At 37.3% G+C, this 16,243-nt stretch overlaps 1 protein-coding gene across 9 annotated transcripts in view; it reads left to right on the forward strand.

Moving 5' to 3' along the window:
- ELF1 (E74 like ETS transcription factor 1) overlaps positions 1-16,243 on the forward strand; it is a 106,210-nt gene that overhangs the window by 24,857 nt on the left and 65,110 nt on the right. The window contains exons 2-3 of one of the 9 annotated variants that reach the window (XM_074387799.1): positions 12,318-12,519; positions 16,089-16,240. The exons of 6 other annotated variants lie outside the window; for them this stretch is intronic. The gene's annotated coding sequence lies outside the window, so the exon portion shown is untranslated. The remainder of the gene's footprint in view (positions 1-12,317; positions 12,520-16,088; positions 16,241-16,243) is intronic. 2 more of the 9 variants (XM_074387802.1, XM_074387801.1) reach the window with 2 other exon arrangements.

Genomic DNA, 16,243 nt, shown 5'->3' on the forward strand with positions numbered 1-16,243 from the left:
AGAGGGTCGTTCTTACCTGTGAAAGAACATGGCTGAATGTGTTCTTTAACTCTCTGATAAAATGTGTGCAGTCAGTCACATGCCTGATTGAACTTAATTACTAGGGGGAAACAAAGCACTGAAATTCTGGAAAGTTTTAGATCTTCTTGTTAAAGCATTTTGTATGCCTTGTTTGATTTTTTTCTTTTCTGTGTAATTTAAGAATAAAAGAGGTGTTTGTTTTGTTTTGTTTTTTTAATACCACATAGCAAACTAAGGTCAAATTTTAATTTTAAAAATCTAATTGTATTTTGGGGGGTTGAAGTTCCAGTTAAGTAAACCGTATTATTCCTGTGTGATATGGATGTTAAAAATCTGGGGGCAGTGGCTTTGTTTTGGCATTTTAGCTAAGGGTGAAGTTTTGGGACAACTCAGTCATAGGTGTTGCTTATTGACTATTCTCTTGTTTTTTTTTTCCCCCTCTCTCTGATTTTTAAAGTTAGTGAAATTATATTAAACATTTCATTTTGGAAACCAAATAGAAGTTTTAAGTAAAATGAATGGTTATTTAGATAATAAGTAAAAGTGAATATTAGATTATGTAGATAATAAGTAAAAGTGCATATTAAATAGAGAGGAAGAAAGACTAGAATGATTCATTATAATTCACACTAGAAACTTGTTCTGAGTAACAACCTTAGAATTAAAGCTGTCTTGTAAGGAAACATAGTTATTTCAATTTTGTATAAAAAGAAAAAGTGATGAGTACTGGCCTTCCTTCTGTATTACTGTTCTTAAAATGTGCTTGCTTTGAATTAAAAACCTTCTGTAAATGAAAAGATTGCTCATTCTGTACCTGAAGTACTTGTCATTGTAGTTATGAGATTTTGGCTGGCGAGTATACATCCTGGTGTACCTTAAAGTTCTAGGCTTTCGGTAAAGCTGAGTGCAGTAGTATTTTACTTCTGAAACGTATTTATGAAGATAAAATCAGAATATGCAATTATTCCAAAAAATAAGGTTTTTGGATATAAAACTTGCCAAATCATTTCTTACTGATCAAAATAATATTTAGCTAGTCCTTTGAGAATTTGCTATACATTTTCTAATTGCTTGAAGGCCTGTCATATTAAAGGGAAGATAGAAAGGCAATCAGTTATTATTTCTTACTCTTTTCTAAGAATTGTTGATATTAACAGATCTCAATTTTGCGGCCTTACAAGAAAGGCACAGCGGACATTTTACCAATTCAGCTGAGCCATTTGCTATCATCTTTGTTTGCATATTGCTGGTTTAGTCAGCCTTTGAGTAAGCAAAGGCTGTATTTACTTCTAGTCTGGTCTGTGTGAAAAATCTAATGAAGACTTTTCTATTTTGTTTTTTTTTTTTTAATTTTTAAAGGTGGTGATCTGTAAGAGAAAAATCAAGAGACACATAAATAGGCGGCATAATTAAGATCTTATTTAATAAAGAGAAGTAGAGGAATTTGATTTTATTTTTTATTTTTTATTTTTTTATTTTTTGAGACGGAGTTTCGCTCTTGTTACCCAGGCTGGAGTGCAATGGTGCGATCTCGGCTCACCGCAACCTCTGCCTCCTGGGTTCAAGCAATTCTCCTGCCTCAACCTCCTGAGTAGCTGGGATTACAGGCACGCACCACCATGCCCAGCTAATTTTTTGTATTTTTAGTAGAGACGGGGTTTCACCATGTTGACCAGGATGGTCTTGATCTCTTGACCTTGTGATCCACCCGCCTCGGCCTCCCAAAGTGCTAGGATTACAGGCTTGAGCCACCACGCCCGGCCAGAATTTGATTTCTTAAAATTAAGAAGCTGGTACAGTTTAAATAAAATAGATATTTTTCATATATTTTCTTATGTGATAAAGACTGAAGTGGGGCTTCAAGGAGAAGGGAAAAGGGCGGGGGGAGGAGAGAAGCAAGAAAAGACCAGAAAAACTTAAGAAGTAATTGCCTCCCCACTTTTTTGCTTCCATAAGGTTGAATGTAAGTTTGAACCGAGTCGTCAGAATTAAATTTAGAATTACCAATTTATAGAATTTTAACGCTGAAAGTGACTGAAGGTTGTCCAACTACCTCACTTTTATAGGTGAAGAAACAGTGGCCCACAGAGGTCCTGTGATTTTCTCTGGGTCACGCAGTACGTCCGTGACTGGGCTTCCCAGTCTGGAACTGCTTGTGCCAGTCCACAAGTGATGCTTTGTTTGAAATGCTCTGTATTTCCTTAAGAGTAAATAAAACCTTAATTAAGATGTTTGGTGATAATCTTGGTGATAAGTTGCAACCAAATGGATCAACCCATGATTTTGACAATGTGGTTAGTTTTATTTTTCATCAGAAAGATGAGGCATTCATTTTATTTCTACAACTTTTTGTTTTTCACTGTTAGAATTTTTTTGTTCATGACATTGCTTATTTAAGACAGCTTTAGATGAAGTTGGGAATTTAATTTGAGCCTCTACATAAAAAGACAGTTTTATTTCTGCTTTAGTTTTGCCTCATTATTTTAGGAGGGCAAATATTGTTTAATGTGATACCTTGTTGTACTAAAGTATGTGTATGTAAAACTTTGCATGTGAATTTACAAAATCCAGAGGTATCTAAGCTTTAACATTATACTTACCTTAAATTTGACCTTATTAGAAGGTAATAATCTCATTTTATTTGTCTTTGTCATATCTTTTCCTCCTCCTTTCAGAGAAGAGAATTGTTGGTATATACAAAATCTTTTGTCTGTTGACTTTTTGGTGTGTTTTACTGGCACGGTTGGAAATTTTCTAGGTCTGATATTTGGATTTTTAAAATTAGTTTATGCATAACTGCTCAATCTCCAGAATTTCTGAGTGCCCTAGCTTAGTTCAATATCAAATCCTCCACAGTGTGGCCATCATTGTCCTGAGTGACAAAAAGCAATAAAGGCTAGAAACATGGGCTTTATCCTCATAAACGTCACTTCTTGTTGGGAAAACAGGGCTTGTTAACAAGCAAAGTAAGTAAAAAATAGAACCAATCACTGACTAGGTAAATTAAGGATGACAGAAACTTAAAATATTCAGGAGAGTTTATCCTGAAGGAATGATGAATGTTGAAGGCAGCATTTATCTATGTGAAGAAGAGTGTCTTCATCAATAAGAATAAGAATATAAACTGTTTGAGAGAAGAGAGGTTTTGTTCTGTTTTTCTGTCTTTTTCAACCTTTGACAAAGTACCAAGCACATACAAGTAGACAGGTATTATTTGTTGTATTAAACCTTTGGCTATTCTTTTTAGCTATCTTATATGACAAATTCAGTTAGCCATATTTCTGAAGTTAAAGACGCACATCTTTTTTTTTTATTTTTTATTTTTTGTGAGGTGGAGTTCTGCCCTTGTTGCCGGGCTGGAGTGCAATGGCATGATCTCAGCTCACTGTAATCTCTGCCTCCCAGGTTCTAGCAATTCTCCTGCCTTAGCCTCCCAAGTAGCTGGGATTCTAGGCATGTGCCACCACACCCGGCTAATTTTGTATTTTTCCAAAATTACAAAACCAACATGGGGTTTCTTCATGTTGGTCAGGCTGGTCTTGAACTCCTGACCTCATGATCCACCCACTTCAGCCTCCCAAAGTGCTGGCATTAACAGGCATGAGCCACTGCTTCCAGCCAAAGATCACACATCTTTGAAAAGTGTGTGGCTCTCTGACTGGTGTCTGCATGTTGTAGCCATTCAAAGAAAAAAATAACATCTATGTGATAGTATGACCTTTAAAGCTGTAATTGTCAGCCTTTGGTTTAACAAAGAGTCATCCAGTTTTAACTCAGCAATTCTGATTCATTAAGTCTAGCATTTGCTTAAACAATCAGCATTTTTTTACTATGTACCCTAGATGATCATGAAGGAGGTGTTTATACACCACACTTTCAGAAAGAGAGTTTACAAGTTTAAGGATATGAAGAGGAATTTGTTATTTTGCATTTAAATATTTGGAAGTGTTAGGCATCAATGCTCTTTTGAAGCCCATAGCCTCTAGAAAGGAAGGAAAGCAACTAGGGTACTTTATTCTCAGTATTAGAACCCATTTAGGCGCCTTTCCCATCCCAGTTATCCCTTTCTCTAGTCCTTTTTTTTTTTTTGTGCTATGTGTTGTTCAACTATAGGGCGGGCCCACTTTCTTTTTCTCTGATCCACTCCCGAACCTACTGCCGTATTGTCCATAATAAAGTAATTTTTGTTTTTTTTAATGTAATTAACCTATTTTTATTTCTCAGTGAACTCTTTCAATGTTGTTTTAGTTCCACTTGTTGCTTCTTGGTTTCCCTCTTCATCCCCTTATTCCTGGGGCTCTAGGAAAACATCACCTTACCGATTTAGGGTGGCATTTTCAGTCTTTTGAAAGCTCTTCTCTCTTGAGACATACACTTATTATTTGTAATATTTTTCTTTTCTTTTTTTTGTTGGTGGGGGGCAGGGACTTAAAGACCAATGTGATAGTATGTACTTGTTTAAGTCAGGGAGGACATAACTTTTTTTTAACCATATAATGCTTGTTTGCATGCATTGATTGCATGTTTGTAGGTTTTGCCTAATATTACATCTCATCTAATGGGACATTGTTAGGTATTTACCGATCTGTATAAATGGGAAGAAAAGTCCCCTCAGTTGAACTGTTTGAAGATAATCACTGCTTCCGTCAATTAGCTGGAATAGGCCAGGCACGGTGGCTCATGCCTGTAATCCCAGCACTTTGGGAAGCCAAGGTGGGCTGATCATGTGAGATCAGGAGTTCCAGACCAGCCTAACCAACATGGAGAAGTCCTGTCTCTATTTTTAAAAATAGAAAAATTAGCCAGGCATGGTGGTGCATGCCTGTAATCCCAGCTACTCAGGAGACTGAGGCAGGAGAATTGCTTGAACCTAGGAGGTGGGGGTTGCAGTTAGCTGAGATCTCACCACTGCACTCCAGCCTGGGCAACAAGAGCAAGACTCCATCTCCAAAAAAAAAATTAGCCAGAATATTTTGCTCCTTTACTTAGGAGCTGCTTCATATAAATGGTTAAAATTAAATTAGTAACATTATTGAGTCAACTCCAACGATTAGGACAGTTTTCAACCATCTGAACAATCTTTCTTCCATTAGTATGGAAAACCTACAAAAGAGTATTTTGTGTCTTGTCAGATGAGCTGTATACTATAATAAAAATGGCTGTTGAGCAGTACTACAAATGTCTTTTCTGGTCATGGTTCTAAGCACCCTAAGTTATTATATGAGAAAAATAACTCATTGTGTGCTATTTGCTTTGTTGTCAGAAAGCGAGAAATTATGCAGCTGAGCTTTGGATATATATTTTCTATGTAGAAACGTTTTGATTCCTTCACTTCCAGCTATTAATATCCTTATAGTGAGAGCCCTCTTGCCTTTTATAGTTTGTATGAAGATTGGTTTAACAATTTTTATATTAAAAAGTTATCAAAGTGATATAGGCACACCATTCAAAATGTAATTGATAGGTCTGTAAGGAAAAGCAGCCTCCCTCCTCTACCTCTTCTTGCTCTCAGTCCTTCTGCCCAAAGGTAACCACTTAGAGAAGTTATTTTTATTTTTTAAGTTTGTGTTTTCATGTGATTTGTCCTTGTCCTGTGTTCTACTCTCTATATTGAAAGCTCTTCAAAGTAGCAGGCACCAGTATGACTTTACACGCTGCAATATTAATAGGTGCCCTGTCATATAGTGATCGTTATGTTTGCTGTTATATGGTACAATTTTAAAAAATCTAAATATAATTGAAGAAAATTAGCTTCTGGGTTTAGAAAACATCCTATAAATAGTAAAACTATAAATTTTATAATAAAAAGAGGTATTGATTTAATAATTTATGTACATCTTATTATTTTTATTTAAAAAAATTTTTTTTTTTTTGAGACGGAGTTTCGCTCTTGTTACCCAGGCTGGAGTGCAATGGCACGATCTCGGCTCACTGCAACCTCCGCCTCCTGGGTTCAAGCAATTCTCCTGCCTCAGCCTCCTGAGTAGCTGGGATTACAGGCACGCGCCACCATGCCCAGCTAATGTTTTGTATTTTTAGTAGAGACGGGGTTTCACCATGTTGACCAGGATGGTCTCGATCTCTCGACCTCGTGATCCACCCACCTCGGCCTCCCAAAGTGCTGGGATTACAGGCTTGAGCCACCGCGCCTGGCCTATGTTTTTAAATTTTACTTTAGGTTCTGGGGTACATTGTGTGGGTCATGCAGGGTTGTTGCATAGGTGCATACATAACCAGGTGGTTTGCTGCCTCTATTCCCCCTTTGACTATATCTGGCATTTCTCCCCATTTTATCCCTCCTCACCCCCCACTGTCCCCCCAGATCCCCCACAACAGCCCCCAGTTGTGTGATGCTCCTTTCCCTCAGTCCGTGTGTTCTCATTGTTCAACACCCACCTATGAGTGAGAACATGCAGTGTTTGGTTTTCTGTTCTTGTGTCAGTTTGCTGAGAATGATGGTTTCCAGATTCATCCAAGTCCCTAGAAAGGACACAAACTCATACTTTTTTATGGCTGCGTAGTATTCCATGGTGTGTATGTGTCACATTTTTTTTTGGTCCAGTCTATCATTGATGGGCAGTTGGCTTGGTTCCAGGTCTTTGCCATTGTACATAGGGCTGCAGTGAACATATGTGTGCATGTGTCTTTATAGTAGAACGCTTTATAGTTCTTTGGATATACACCCAGTAATGGGATTGCTGAGTCAAATGGAATTTCTATTTCTAGATCCTTGAGAAATCACCACACTCTCTTCCACAATGATTTAACTTAATTTACACTCCCACCAACAGCGTAAAAGCGTTCCTATTTCTCCACATCCTCCCAGCATCTGTTGTCTCTAGACTTTTTAACGATCGCCATTCTAACTGGCATGGGAGGGTATCTCAATGTGGTTTTGATTTGCATTTCTCTAATGACCAGTGATGATGAGCATTTTTTCATATTTTTCTTGGCCTCATATATGTCTTCTTTTGAAAAGTGTCTGTTAATAATGTATGTACATCTTATTTTTTATATGAAAATACTAAATGGAAGTTTAGTATTGTAATGGGGCAATTCATTCTTTTTTCTTTAAAAATGAAATGTGCATGTAGGAGAATATGTAAAACATATAGAGCTTAAATAAAATTATAAAGTGTTACAACATGCATAAACATTTTATAATTTTATTTAAACTGTGTTGCCTCACATTTATGAGTATCTTGAGAAACAACCAGGTTAAGAAAAATAGAGTATGTCTATTACCCACTCCTATTCATATTTTTTTCCTTTAAAAAATAACTACTATTGGCCGGGCGCTGTGGCTCAAGCCTGTAATCCCAGCACTTTGGGAGGCCGAGGTGGGTGGATCACAAGGTCAAGAGATCGAGACCATCCTGGTCAACATGGTGAAACCCCGTCTCTACTAAAAATACAAAAAATTAGCTGGGCATGGTGGCACGTGCCTATAATCCCAGCTACTCAGGAGGCTGAGGCAGGAGAATTGCCTGAACCCAGGAGGCGGAGGTTGTGGTGAGCCGAGATCGCACCATTGCACTCCAGCCTGGGTAACAAGAGTGAAACTCAGCCTCAAAAAATAAAAAAACAAAACTACTATCCTGACTTTTGTGATAATCTTTTCTTTATAGTTTTACATCTTTGAACTTTAAACACATGAATCACACCATGTATTCTGTAGTGACTTTGCTGCTTTCATTCAGCTCCATGGTTTATCTTACTTTTAATTGCAATATAGTATTCCACTGTTTGTCTATACCATAATGTATTTATTCTCTTTTGTTGATGGCATTAGATTATTTCAGCTTGGGAACACTTGTACATGGTTCCCTGGACCATAAATTTAGAGGTTCACTAGGGCAGTATCTTCACATAGAGGGATGTGAAGGCCTTGCAGCGAGTACGGAGAGGATGGATAGTTTAATGTAATTTAGAGTTCCTCATTATCTTTCCTAGGAACAGTTACCTGCCAGTGATGACTTTTTACCCATTCATAATCTATCTATGGTGTATTCCCCTGGGGTATAAAATCCTCCAGGACCCTAAACAGATGGGCATTTGATGCATTTCGGAGTAAGCTGTAGACATCAATGTATTTGACCCTTAAAGCAGTTCAGTATGCTTGTCGTTTATTAACTAGAGTTCAGTTATTTCAAACATAAATTTCAATAAAAAATAAATTTTGATAGAATAAATACATGTTCCCAATTATTCATATAAAAGCAATCCTACCATATTGATACATATTTAGTAAAGTTGTAAAAATATGTAACAGGGAAGAAATCGATTTTAGAATAGTTGAGGAGTGGGCACTGTAGCTTATGCCTATAATTTGAGCACTTTGGAAAGCTTAAGTGGGAGGATCACTTGAGGCCAGGAATTTGAGACCAGCCTGGGCAACATAGCAAGACCTTGTCTCCACAAGTAGAAAAGAAATCTTTTTTTGAATTGGCCAGGCGTGGTGTCACACTCCTGTAGTTCCAGCTACTCGATAAGCTGAGGCAGGAGGATTGCTTGAGCCCAGGAGTTAAGGCTGCAGTAAAATACGATTGTACAACTGTTCTTCAGCCTGGGTGACAGAACAAGTATCTCTTAAAAAAAAAAAAGGAAAAAAAAAAAAACCAGTAGGAAAGAAAAGCAAACTTAGAAGAGTCAAACAAGGGATAAAATGAAACTGGAGAGGGATATTGGAGGCTTTAACTGTAGATGACCTTTTTTTCTTTAAAAAAAAAAAACAACATAAACAAACTATGGCAAAATGTTAATGTAAAGCTAGGTGGTAGATAGACAAATGTATTCTCTTCTTCCTCTTTGGTGGAACTGTTTCATAATTTTTTTTTTATTTTGAGATGGAGTCTTGCTCTGTCACCCAGGCTGAGTGCAGTGGCACAATCTCAGCTCACTGCAACTTCCGGCTCTCAGGTTCAAGCAATTCTCCTGCCTCAGCCTCCTGAGTAGCTGGGATTATAGGTGCCCACCACTGCCCCCAGCTAATTTATTTTTGTACTTTTTTAGTAGAGATGGTTTTGCTTTGTTGGCCAGGCTGGTCTTGAACTCCTGACCTCAAGTGATCCGCCCACCTCAGCCTCCCAAAGTGCTGGGATTACAGGCATGAGCTACCACTCCCAGCCTCATAATACATTATTATCTGTAAGCTATAGTTTATTTTTGCCCCACATTTATAGGTATCTTGAGAAATAATGTTTAATTTGGTAGTAAAAGTTGACTTTAAAAAAAAGTTGTAAATAAACTTTGCATCTGAGCCAGGAGCACAGACATGCACCTGTAGTCCCAGCTACTTGGGAACTTGAGGTGGAAAGAATGCATGAGCCCAGGAGTTTGAGATATGAGTCTTACTATGTTGCCCATAGTAAGACCCTCCTATCTGAAAAAACAAAAACTCTGCATCAGTTAAAAATGGGGCCAAGCATGGTGGCTCAAGCCTGTAATCCCAGCACTTTGGGAGGCCAAGGCAGGTGGATCGATTGAGCCCAGGAGTTTAAGAACAGTCTGCAAAATATGGTGAAATCCCCGTCTCTACTAAAAATACAAAACTAAGCCCAGCATGGTGGTGCATGCCTGTAGTCCCAGCTACTTGGGGAGATGAGAGGGGGAGGATCGCTTGAGTCCAGGAGGTCAAGGCTTTAGTGAGCCATGTTTGTGCCACTGCACTCCAGTGTGGGCGACAAAGTAAGGCCCTGTATCAAAAAAAAAAAAAAAAAGTTAACTGCCTATTTCACTGAAGGGAATTAGCAATGTAAGTGTTATAAAACTGTGTGTCTGTCCCAAGTAACTAAGAAGATTTAGGCATACTTCTGGATGGATAAATGGTAATTTCCAGTTGGGATCCATTAACAAATTGAACAAATTGGAGTTCTAGTTACCCAGAAGTAATTTAGTTAGGTTTCATCTTTAGAATTATCCCACATTCAAATATTTTTCAAAAACACATTTCAATATGAAAAGATTCATAAAATAATTAATACAGTATTAACACCCATGAACTTTTAAGTAGCTAATAAATTGTTGTATCTAACAAGATTTATTGGCATATTCAATGTTTCATGTTGCTTCCTGACCAGTGTTTCATGTAGCTTCCTTAGAATTCTTACTGTAATAATAGCAATTCCTGCATCTTTAGTGATTTTTGTTGTTGTTGTTGTTGTTGTAAACCAGATATAAACTCTTCAGGTAAAGCTTTCAAAATTTAACAATGTAAATGTGGGAATTGCTATAAAAAGTGAAAACATAGATCTTAACCCAGGTTTTTACTTTCATCATCCCTTGGCTCTCTTTTCTGAAATATTTCCCACAATGTATGTATAAGCAGTGGCATGGGCAAAGAACAAATGGAAATAGAAGTCTTAAGATTTCCTTGTCTTGAGGGTTCCTTTAAAGTCATGTAGTTCAGATGTCTCTTAAATTTTTATTATATATCTTTTGATCTGTATTATTATTGATTCATTCAACAGTTATTTTCTGTTACATATTCTTGATGTTGGGATATAACAATGAACCAAAATATAAAAATTTCATAAATATATGCATATATTGCACTAATTCACTTCCATTTAAAAATTTATTATAATGTATGTAAGTATTAGAGAAAATTATAAACTAGTGGTTTTCAGTGTGCTGCATGTGATTTACTAAGGCAAGGAAAGTATACCTTGCCTTAGTAGATCACATGTAGCACACACCACACACACATACACCCCACACCTATATGTATGCCTTTTTTTTTTTTTTTTTTTTTAAAGATAGGGGTGTAGCTCTCTTGCCTAGGCTGGAGTACAATGGTAGAGTCATAGCTCACTGTAGCCTCAAACTCCTGGGCTCAAGCAATCCTCTGCCTCAGCCTCCCATGTAGAATCACAGGTGCATATCACTATGCCACACAAATATCTTCCTTTCTGTTTATTTTCTTTCTTTCTTTCTTTTTATTGTTAGCTACAAGGTCTAGCTCTGTTGCCCAGGCTGGTCTCAAACTCCTGGGCTCAATCAATCCTCTTACCTTGGCCTCCCAAAGTGTTGGGATTACAGGTATGAGCCACCATACTTGGCCCAAAACATAGGTATTTAACAGCATTATTTTTTACCAAGGAAAAAACAATTATCTCAGAGAGTTTTTTTTCAATATGCTATTCTGAGAAAAGACTCCTTTAAAGGGCATATAATAAATAACAATAGCCTATAAGTAAAAATTTATGTATTGATAAATACGACCTATGAAAACAGAAGGTTTTTGTGGTCCTCAATAGATTTTAAGTATATAAAGGGATCTTGACACCAAAAAGTTTGAGAACTGCTGTGCTATGGCAACCAGTAACTTAAATATTATTCTTAAATAGAGTTTTATATTATTAAACTGAAGTTAAAAAAAAAAAAAAACAGCTTTCTAAGCCAAAACAACTAGAGTAAAAACAATAAATTGAAGTTCCTTCTTCCCAATGAGAAAAATCATAGACTATCACGTTTACCATTAATTTGCTTGTATCTCCTAGCCCTTTCCACAAAGAATAACCAATTCTTTAAAATTGGGAAGAATATTAAATTATTACATTTGAAATTAAAATATTAAACCTTCTAGCAAAGGAATGCAAATTAAAGTGAAATAACCCCCCTTTGTTTGACAGTAGCTCCAGTCTTGTGGGTTGTTGCAAATGGCATTGAATGTCTATGCAGGTATTCTGTTTGCTAACAGTATAAACTGGAAAAATCTTCTGCAGGGCAGATGACATTGTTATATCAAATGCTTTGCAAATCTACGTGCCTTTTGATAGAATCCAGTTCTTGGTAGGTATCCTGAAGAAAATTTAAGGATGGAACCAAAGATTTCGTTATAAGGATATGTGAATCCTTGGTTGTGATTGTGTAGCAGTTCTCAAACCTTATACTTTTTTTTCAAACCTTATGCTCTTTATATTGTCTTTATACTATTAAAATTGAGGCTCCCAAAGAGCTTTGATTCATGATAACTGTTAGAAATTAAAAAACAAACTTGAACAAATTAATTTATTTATTTAAAAATGATAAGCCCATTACATGTTAACATAATTATTTTTATAAAAGACAAGTTTGAGCCAGGTACGGTGACCCAAGCCTATAGTCCAGCTACTTGAGAAGCTGAGGGAGGAGGCTTGCTTGAGCCCAGGAGTTCAAGTCCAACCTGGGCAACACAGCAGGACCCTGTTTAAAAAAAAAAAAAAACCAAAACACAGTACAAAAAAGACAAATATGTTTTCCAAAACAAAAGCTGTACGGAGAAGAATGCAAATCTTTTATTTTTGTCTTCACAGAAGACAGCTATGTTCTCATATCTACTTCTGCATGAAATATGTTGGAATATGTTGCTTTTGTTGAAGAATATGAAGACAATTCAGTCTTACACAAATGTGTAATTGCAAAAAGTAGATGTATTTTAGTGGCCAATTGAGATAATTCTGGATATTCTTTGATACTACACCAAAGCTCATCAACAAATCCTAGTTTCTTTTAAAGGTCAGTACAATGAAATTTTGAAAACCTATAAATGAACTTTTTGGAACATTAAAATCCTTATGGTCTGTCTTGTACTTTGAATGCATTGATTTTTTTTTAACCTAAGCAATATTTTGTAACATCATGTGTGAGTTATTTGGGTATTCCAAATGTTGACATAATATCAAAATCACACCAAACTCATCAGAAAAGCCTTTTAAGTGTTTTGAGAAGCCAACGGAGTCAAAGTGGCAGATAAATACAAGTTTTCCAAAATTCTGATTTTCAGTTGAAAGCTTGCATTTTATAATTGGCGACAATTGCTTTTGGTTCTTTACCTTGAAGTCATGGGCTTGCTTTATTCATCTTTGGAAAAATTGCTGCTAGATATCCAATTCTGAATAATAATTAGTTCCTTTTTGTTTTGTTTTGTTTTGTTTTGTTTTGTTTAGACGGAGTTTCGCTCTTGTTACCCAGGCTGGAGTGCAATGGCACGATCTCGGCTCACCGCAACCTCCGCCTCCTGGGTTCAGGCAATTCTCCTGCCTCAGCCTCCTGAGTAGCTGGGATTACAGGCACGCACCACCATGCCCAGCCAATTTTTTGTATTTTTTAGTAGAGACAGGGTTTCACCATGTTGACCAGGATGGTCTCGATCTCTTGACCTCATGATCCACCCGCCTTGGCCTCCCAAAGTGCTGGGATTACAGGCTTGAGCCACCGCGCCCGACCAGTTCTTTTAATTAAAAATGATATTTCATGAAAGCAGCAACTAGTTCACCTCACAGATCAAAGAATAAAAGCATAAATGCTTCTCCTCAAGACAACGATGCTATTTCTATGTTTGCCAGAAGTAGTGCTTTATTTATACTTCCCATTTTATCAATCAGAATATTAAAAAGATACGTATTTAATGGTTGAGATTCAAGAACATAAATCATTTTTACTCTTCTTCAAAGACATTCTTTTTTTTTTTTTTTTGAGATGGAGTTTCGCTCTTGTTGCCCAGGCTGGAGTGCAATGGCGCAATCTCGGCTCACTGCAACCTCCGCCTTCTGGGTTCAGGCAATTCTCCTGCCTCAGCCTCCTGAGTAGCTGGGATTACAGGCACACGCCACCATGCCCAGCTAATTTTTTTTAGTATTTTTAGTAGAGATGGGGTTTCACCATGTTGACCAGGATGGTCTCGATCTCTTGACCTCGTGATCCACCCGCCTCGGCCTCCCAAAGTGCTGGGATTACAGGCTTGAGCCACCGCGCCCGGCCCAAAGACATTCTTAAGTGAAGCTGCCTTTTTAAAACGTGAGTGCCCAGTAATAAGGAGTAGACTTGTGTAGCTTAAGGGTATAGCCATGGTCAGGGTAGAGGCACTCACAGTTTCATCCATCTTTGCTTTTGCATCATCGGTGCAATTGTCAACACAGTGGAAAAGTCAGATAATACCTTGGCATTATTATGAAAAGAGTTGTGATCTTGGGAGCCCCCTGAAAGGGTCTCTGGATCTTTTGTGGGTCTGGGGATTACATTTTGTGAATTACCGTTAATAGTGCAACATTAGAAATAATACAAATGCCTAAAAATGAGGAGTCAATTAAATAAATGATGGTATAGCCACACAATTATGTGGCAAAAATATAATTTTACTAAAGTTCATGTTAAATATAAGCTTATAACACAATATTTTTCTGTTTTGGTCACCTCTCTCATGAGGAAATCAACATTCTTCAAAGAAAGCGAAGGCGTTGGTTCTGAGCCTCAGTGCTTCCATTTAGTTGACTCCTTTGTCATTAAGAAAAGGGAAGTTGAAAGGCAGAAGGCGGCAGTTACTCTCTTCTCCAGTAGGCTAAGGGATGTTTGTACAGCAGCTTTATTTTTAAATAATAGTAAAAGGAGTTGGCAATGGTATCAATCATTTTTAGATGCTTTATTATAATAATAATATGTGAAATCAAATGAAGTTCCTCCAGTAGACTCAGTTCCTCTTTAGGCATTTTCTGATTTACTTTTTCCTGTTTGTGTTCTTAATTGAAAGAGCTTTCAGTTACTGCATATTATTTAGCTTCAGCCTGAATTTTAAAAGTGAGTTATAAGTAGGTTAGAAGGAGACTGTTGAGTTGAGCCCCTCAGGCTTCCTGCTAAGACCTCTTCCACACAGGGTGTTCCTGAGGTGTATTATCTGTACTCTGCAGCAGGGAGGAACACTTTGTGAGCCACATCATTGAAGATAGGCTGCTTTGTGTATCTGAGTTATTTCTCTTTGTTATAATGGATGCCTAGTAATAATCATGACTTGTCTTGAGTAAGGTTTAACATTTTTCTAAGCACCAAGTTCTAGGGAGGGTTTGATGTTTAAAATTCCTTTCCAAATAGCCATTGTGTTTATTCAGAATTTAATGTTTTAGATAAACTTGTTAAAGTATGCTGGAAGAGTGTATACTGTATGCTATGTATATAAAGTTTTTAAAAATACTACACAAAATGAGGCCGGGCGCGGTGGATCAAGCCTGTAATCCCAGCACTTTGGGAGGCCAAGGCGGGTGGATCACGAGGTCAAGAGATCGAGACCATCCTGGTCAACTTGGTGAAACCCCGTCTCTACTAAAAATACAAAAAAACTAGCTGGGCGTGGTGGCGCGTGCCTGTAATCCCAGCTACTTAGGAGGCTGAGGCAGGAGAATTGCCTGAGCCCAGGAGGCGGAGGTTGCGGTGAGCCGAGATCGCGCCATTGCACTCCAGCCTGGGTAACAAGAGCGAAACTCCGTCTCAAAAAAAAAAAAAAAATACTACACAAAATGTACATATATACTAAATTATAAGGAAAAATAACTTGAAGATTTTATATTTAAGTTTGAATAATTAATTCAAATTAATGTTATATGTGTTTTAGTTTGAAGGCCAACTTAAAAACAGTTTGTATTTAGACGCAAGATATATTGTATAAATTATTTTATTCAAAATGTTTTCATGGTATGAGCATTGCAAACTGGACATTGTGTCTGATCTTTTGATCTAATAGATCAGAGAAAAACTTGCATATTGTTATATGATAATTTACAACCTGTTAGTCTTAAGAATAAACTGAAAGGAAGATATAACACTTATCTGCCCTTGGTAGAACAGAACAGTTACACGTCGTTAACTGTGTTTGATTGTTGGGTAGGTGATGGACACTAGGTTCTCCACAGCTGCTCTGAGACTCCTCCACTCTCTCCACTCCCTCCCCACCCTGTCCCAATTTAGGATTATTTCACTAAGCATCAGAGCCAGAGGATAGGGCAGGGGAGCCAATGTATAAGGAAATGGATGATTTCCTTCATTCTTGCTTCATGGTTCAGGGAACACTTACTTCTTATTCCCTAGATAATGGGGACAATTTATCTAATATATTTACAAGTGAGAGCAGAGATGTACTAAAGATATGCTAGGAAGGCACTGATAACTCTTAGACTCCTATAAAGAATGAGCTAGATCCTTCTGGTTGAAAAATACTGGGTGAAAATGAAATTGTTTTTTCCAAGCCACTCATTTAATAAATGTTATTTCAGGAGCCTACTACCATGCTTACAGCTGATTATTAGGTTTATGTTCAGTTCTGTTTAGGAAGGAGAGGTCACAGGAAGCTCAAGACGGACTTAACGTGCAGTAAAATATGAAGAGTCGTTTTGGACATTGACCTGGAATGGAATAGCACTAACCCCTGGTGGAATTGTGATTGCGGCAGCTTATGCTTATTATAACTTAGGTA

The sequence above is a fragment of the Saimiri boliviensis genome, chromosome 16 (assembly GCF_048565385.1).
Source record: "Saimiri boliviensis isolate mSaiBol1 chromosome 16, mSaiBol1.pri, whole genome shotgun sequence".
In the NCBI taxonomy this organism is placed as follows: domain Eukaryota; kingdom Metazoa; phylum Chordata; class Mammalia; order Primates; family Cebidae; genus Saimiri; species Saimiri boliviensis.